General features: G+C 46.7%; 1 non-coding gene and 1 pseudogene across 1 annotated transcript; both read right to left on the reverse strand.

Annotated features, from left to right (window-relative positions):
• Positions 1 to 3,598: 3,598 nt before the first annotated feature.
• LOC116592549 lies at positions 3,599 to 6,266 on the reverse strand (annotated as a pseudogene).
• Positions 4,024 to 4,152, reverse strand: LOC116594622. Its single transcript, XR_004287328.1, has one exon. It is a non-coding gene; the product is annotated as a small nucleolar RNA SNORA70 (small nucleolar RNA).
• Positions 6,267 to 7,067: the final 801 nt, after the last annotated feature.

The raw sequence follows: 7,067 nt of genomic DNA on the forward strand, positions 1-7,067 counted from the left end.
TGTACCAGATCTGTATGTGCTGTGGCAGCGAGGGCTCCGGAAGTTGAGTTGGAAAGGAGTCTCTGTGGGCAGAGACTCAGGGCAGCTCTGGGAGAGGCGGGCCTCGAGCCACCACCCTGTGCTCTCAGCGCGCCCTGGGCTATGCTAAGGGGCATGGTCGGTTGCAATTCAAACCGGAAATGAGGCTGGTGGAAAAGCTCGGGGGGTGACAGGGAAAGACCGGTAGGTGCGAGACAGATTACCACTAGGGGACACGTGTCACGCTAGCAAGTCTGCTGTAGTCTTCGGAGAGGAGCTCTGCCCGCAGGCTCAGAAACCTGACCCAGCCCCGGGGAGGACACTTCCTGTCCTCAGCCGCCCTCCGTGATGAGCGGGTGCGGAGGCTGGTGGAACAGCCACTCGCTCGTGGACTTACACAGAGAAACTGGGACTCGATTGAGCACGCTCTCCTGGGAGGCAGGCCAGATGGGACTCCCGATTGTCATTTGGCCGTTGCGGTGGGACTCGTGCAATGCCAGTTGGTTGGCAATGAGTGTCCTTAAGCTCTGGGAGCCTGAAGACTCATGGGTATGCCTGGGCTGACCCTTTGGGGGGGCTGAGATGTGTGTTTGAGATGACACTGCCTTCCTTCTCTCTCAATCTCTCTCTTTTTTAAAGATTTTATTTATTTGAGAAAGAGAGTGGGGGAGAGAGAGAGAGAGAGAGAGAAAGCATGAGCTCAGGGAAGGCCATAGGGAGAGGAAGATGTCAAGCAGGCTCCGTGTTAAGTGCGGAGCCCGACATGGGGCTCGATGTCACAACCCTGAGATCATGACCGAGCCAAAGTCAATGGTCGGACGCTTAACCAAGGGAACCCCCAGGTGTCCTGACGCTGCCTTTTCTTGATGGAGCAGGGTGGGTGTATCTGGCCATCCTTTATTCTTTTTTTTCCTCTTTAAAGATTTTTATTTATTCATTTGACAGAGTGTGAGATCACAAGTAGGTCGAGAGGCAGGCGGGGGCGGGGGGGAAGCAGGCTCCCCGCTAAGCAGAGAGCGTGATGCGGGGCTCGATCCCAGGACCCTGAGATCACGACCTGAGCCGAAGGCAGAGGCTTAACCCACTGAGCCACCCAGGTGCCCCGGCCATCCTTTATTCTTTCTCCCTGTTGTTGACTGGCCTTTCTTCTGACCTGTTAACCTCAGTCATGGATGTCTGTGCAGCCTCGAGACCTGCTGTTTCTTGTGCTGACTTTGTGTCTTCGAGCTCATCCATTAGGGGACGTTCCACTTCACATTTCTTTTTTGCTCCCTGATGGTTGGGAGAACCCCAACATTTCCCCTGTGTACTGATGCGGAGACCTCACAAGAACTCTGGTTCGCTCACGGGCAGAATGTGGATTATCATGATCCTCCCTTCAGGGAGACCTAGACTGGGCTGTGTGATGTAGCAGCCACTGGCCACGCAGGACTATTTAAGTTTAATTAATTACAATGATAAACTCAGTTTCCTGTCTCATCGGCCCCCTTTCAAGTGCTCAGTACCCCCCCACCCCGAGTGGCCAGTGGCTCTGTTCTGGACAGTGCAGAACTGCAACACTTCCATGGTCACAGAGTGTCCTCTCCAGAGTTCAGTGAAATGATGTGTAAAAACACAGTGCGTGGTGCTGAGTTCAAGTGGTTGTTGGGATGGGTTGTTGCTGGGGAGTTCTAGAGAAGAAGTGGCCTCTGGCCAAGAGGTTTGCCTAGATGAGGTAAGGTGGGACATGTCTGTGAATCTCTCAGAGAAGGTCATGGCAGACTAGAAGGGCCTGAGTGAGTTGAACGATTCCTTCTCGACTCACTGAAGCTTGAGGAGAGCCGAGAAGAGACTGAGAACGTCTGCTGGGCGTGGGGTTGGGTGGGCTTCACAGGGACGCTGAACCTTGAGTTGGGCCTTGCGTCAGTCCCTTGAGAAGGAAACCATCCGGACTTGTCCTCACACCTCCTCCTCCTCTTTTGTTGCTCCTTCTGACTTCAGGATTTTTCCTGGAATTCATCAAATTTCAGGGGAAAATTAAGGCTCAAAGTTCTGACTTTGACCCGCGGCTGCCCTCGTTGAGGTTCTCTGCGCTCCCACCAGCTGGGGGAGGAGGAGGAACAGTGGCGATCTGAAGAGCATCAAGCTCTCCAGAGCTATTTGTGCAGTCAGTCTCCTGTTTCCATGACAACTGCTTGACCAGGCTGACATTTCATGATGCTCGTACAAACATTTTCAGTTGTTCATAAAATATAACAAGAAGGAAAAAAAATCACAGGAATATTCAGAAGGAATGAATTCAAAGTGAGGTGAATGTGTGTATATGGATGCATAGTGTTACCAAATAGAAACCATTGGGGCCAAGAGCTTCCTTTGTTTCTCCTTCATTTAATCGTCTACCCATCCATCCATCCATCCATCCATCCATCCAACCATCCAACCTTGGTCCATCCATCCACCCATCTACCCATCCATCCATTCATCCATCATTTATTGAGCAGCTACTCTGTGCCAGTCACTGTGTTCTGTGCTCTAGGCCCAGAGAGACAAAGATGACTGACACTCTCTAGAAGTTCAGTCCAGAGGGAGACACACCCAAATGGAGAAAGTTCTAACACAATGTAATATGTGCTCATATGCTGGAGTCTGGGCAGAAGTCGAGTTCTTTAGGAACATGGAGAGAGGGCTGGAACATGCTCGTGGAGCAGGAATATGGAGCTGGGTCCTGAAGGACGAGCGAGTATTCCAGACAGAGGAAACTCCGTGATCCCAGGGAAGAGAAAATACAACCAAAGCATTTTTTTTTTTAAAGATTTTATTCATTTATTAGACAGAGATCACAAGCAGGCAGAGAGGCAGATAGAGAGAGAGAGAGAGGGCGAAGCAGGCTCCCTGCTGAGCAGAGAGCCCGATGCGGGGCTCGATCCCAGGACCCTGGGATCATGACCTGAGCCAAAGGCAGAGGCTTTAACCCACTGAGCCACCCAGGCGCCCCCAAAGCATGTTTTAACGAGAAATAGTGTGATACTCTGCATGTTGGAGTTATGGCAAGATGGTGTTGGAAGGTGGCAAAACTGGGGAGGGGAGCAAGACTGGATTGTGAATGCCATGCTAATTTGGACTTTGGAATCTAACCAATAGGTAATTTATGTTCTAAAAAAGTTTTTAATTAAGAGGATGACAAACTAGTCTGGCTGTGGTTAGGGGGATATATTGAGGGAGAAAGTCTGGAGATTGGTAGACTAGTTTGGAAGCTACTATGATAGACTAGGAAAGAGAGTCTCTGAGGGCTTGACCCAGGCCAGGACAGGTGGCCAGAAGGGCCAAGTTCATGAGTGATTAGGGGATAGAGTAGCCAAGACTTGTACTGGAGAGAGGAATCAGGAAGACTCTGTGGTTTCCTACTTGAGCAGCTGGGGGTCAGTGGTCATTCAAGGTGTGTTTAGAGAGCAGAGTGAGTCCAGTATAGGCCATTTGGAATTGGGAATGTCTAGTATATTCCAAGAGGAGCTGTTTCTCTTGCCTTTGGGGAAAGTGTGAGCCCATGGCTTAGGGGGCAGTCCTGGGCCCAAAATAAAGGTTCTTTTTTTTTTTTTTTTTTACAGGAAGTTGGATTTATTGGTGGGTATGAATATGACGGGAAGGGGTAGTGCCAAGGTTCTCATGAGTGCAGAGCCCTCCATTTGTCCAAGGGACCATGGTTAGGGATGTATTTGACCCCACAGCCATCTGGGATAAGCTGCTTTTCAGCCACACCATGTCTTCAAATTCATCCGCATTGAACTTAGTAAAGCCCTACTTCTTGGAGAGGTGGATCTTCTGGCGGCCAGGGAACTTGAACCTGGCCCTGTGTAGGGCCTCAATCACATGCTCCTTGTTCTGCAGCTTGGTACGGATGGACATGATGACTTGGCCAATGTGGACCCTGGCTACTGTGCCCCGGGGCTTTCCAAAGGCACCTTGCATACCTGTCTGCAACCTAAATTGGAGATAGCCATGAGGTCAGACCCCAGCATCCACCAAAAGGGCTGTCTCCAAGGTCCCTTAGGGCAACCCATACAATCAACAGTCTGCATCCATTACCGAGGAGTCTACTGTTTGCAGCCATGGCACACTGGCAAAATAGAAGTCCTTAATCAATATAAAACTTTGGAAGTGGAAGAGGTCAGCCAGGGAAATGTGTTAAGAGAACATGCAGAGGGGCGCCTGGGTGGCTCAGTGGGTTAAAGTCTCTGCCTTCGGCTCAGGTCATGATCCCAGGGTCCTGGGATCGAGCCCCACATCGGGCTCTCTGCTCAGCGGGGAGCCTGCTTCCTCTTCTCTCTTTCTCTGCTTGCCTCTCTGCTTACTTGTGATCTCTGTCTGTCAAATAAATAAATAAAATCTTAAAAAAAAAAAGAGAGAACATGCAGAAATCTGAAAAAACAAAAAACAAAACAAACAAACAAAACTTGGGAAGTTGGCCAAAATTATGAAACCTGTCTGGGAAAGGTTGAAGGCCTGTGATTGGAGGAGGAGGAGGAAAATCAGGTGAGATGCTATTAAGGAAGTCGGAGTGTTTTAGAAGCAAGGAGTGGCCGACATCACATCTTGCAGAAAGATGTAAGGAAATAAGGGAAAAATTAATTAAATGTCTTTTAAGTCAACTTTATTTTGATATGAGGCATAAACAATAAAATACATCCATTTGGGGCGCCTGGGTGGCTCAGTGGGTTAAGCCTCTGTCTTTGGCTCAGGTCATGGTCTCGGAGTCCTGGGATCAAGCCCCGCATCAGCCTCTCTGCTCAGTAAGGACCCTGCTTCTCCCACCCCCTGCCTGCCTCTCTGCCTGCTTATGATCTCTATCTGTCAAATAAATAAATAAAATATTTTTTAAAAATACGGCCATTTTAGGGATCTAGTTCAATGAGTAACCCCCACCACAGACAAGCATAGAACATTTCCACCATTCCAAAGAGTTCCTGCCTATCCTTGGCAGTCATTCCCGCTTCACCCCTGCTATCCTGCCCCGAAGAAATATCAGGAAAAATCCTGATTTTTTCTACTAGAATTCCACATACATGGAATTATACAGTATATGCTTATGTATCTGGCTTTTTTCACCCAGCATGAAGTTTTTTATTTTTGCCCATGGTTTTGCATGTATTAGGTTGTTTCTTTTCATTGCTGAGTCATATTTCCCCTGGCAACATTTAGGTTATTTTCAGTTTGGGGGCCATTGTGAGTAAAGCTGCTGGGAATGTGCATATCCAATGGACAAGTGTGTGGGATAAGTACCTTGGAGTAGAATTTCTGGGTCTTACAGTAAGTGTGTGGTCATCTTTATAAAAAGCCATCAAACTGTTTTCCAAAGTTTGGTGTTTCACGCACCAAACAGAAATTGAGAAGAATTGTAGTTGTGCCAATGCTTGGCTTGCTCACCAGCACTTGGTTTAGTTTAATTTAATTTGAGCCATTTTAGTGGGTTTATTATTTCTCTTACTGTCATTTTAATTTCCATGTTCCCTGGAAGATTAATGTCATTAAGCAGTTTTCATTTCTTATTAACCATTCACATATGTTATTGTGTGGATTTTCTGTTTAAATCTTCTGACGCCTTTTTAAAATTTTTATTATTTTAAAGATTTTATTTATTTGTTTGTCAGAAAGAGAGAGAATGCGACAGACTGAGCAAGAACAGGCAGGGGGAGCGGCAGGCAGAGGGAGAAGCAGGATCCCTGATGCAGGACTTGATCCCAGGGCCCTGGGATCATGACCTGAGCTGAAGGCAGAGGCTTAACCGACTAAGCCACCCAGGTGTCCTCCCACTTTATTTATTTATTTTTTTAAAGATTTTTACTTATTTATTTGACAGACAGAGATCACGAGTAGGCAGAGAGGCAGGCAGAGAGAGAGGAGGAAGCAGGCTCCCCGCTGAGCAGAGAGCCCGATGCGGGGCTCAATCCCAGGACCCTGGGATCATAACCTGAGCCACCAGGTGCTCCTTTATTTTTTATTTAAAAAAAAATTTGCTTATTTTATTTTTATTAGAGATAAGATTATTAAGATTTTTATTTATTCATCTGAGAGAGAGAGAGAGAGTGAGAATGAGGGAGAAGCTTCAGCAGACTCCCTTGTGATCAAGGAGCCCAACACAGGGGCTCGATCTAATGATCCTGAGATCATGACCTGAGCTGAAATCAAGAGTCTGATGTTTAATCGAGTGAGCTACCCACATGCCTCTAATTAGGCTTTTAAAATTTCTTTTACTGGTAATTAGTACTTTTCATGGTGTTGGCATTTTATATGTTTTGTTAGATTTATTCTGAAGTATTTCATATTTTAATGCTGTTATAGATACTACTATTAAAAAATAATTTCCTAGGCTTCTGTTTCTGAGAGGATGGGGTAGACATAATTTCCCTATTTCCCCTGCTAAGTACACAAAAAGCCCTGGACACTGTATATGTGGAAACCACATATTGAACGAACAAGAAGATTCTGAAAGGCAGAGACAAGGACCCAGACCAGATAGGGTGATTCGGACCCAAGGAATGACATGGTGGTGAGTTCCCAAGTTTCTCTTTGCCTCACACTTCCCAGACTGGATCTGGAGAAGCCTAGACTCCAGAACCTGGAACGTGGAACCATCACCAGGCACAGACAAAAAGAAATCTTCTAGCCAACAGGAAAGGGGCAGCCGGGCAAGATAGGAACGAAGCAGAAATCAAGACATTCTGAGAGGCAGAAGACTAAGACTATGTGTCTCCAGCAGACCTACCCTGAAAGAATGACTAAAAAGAGTTGTCCAAACAGAAAGGAAATAGTAAAAGAAATGAGATCTTAAAACATCAGAAAGGGAAAAAAAGAACACCGTAAGAACGAAAATATGGGTAAATACACAGACTTCTCTTTTTGAGTTTTCGAGAGTATATTTGATAGTTGAAGTGACAACTTGACTGTTACCTGATGTAATTCTCAACATTTGTAGAGGGAGATACTAGAATGAGGCAGGACAAAGGGTTGTGAGTGGAGGTAAGCTTTCAGTACTCTATTCAAACTGGTAAAATGTCAACACCAGGAGATTTTTA

This window comes from Mustela erminea, chromosome 6 (genome assembly GCF_009829155.1).
Source record: "Mustela erminea isolate mMusErm1 chromosome 6, mMusErm1.Pri, whole genome shotgun sequence".
Lineage (NCBI taxonomy): Eukaryota > Metazoa > Chordata > Mammalia > Carnivora > Mustelidae > Mustela > Mustela erminea.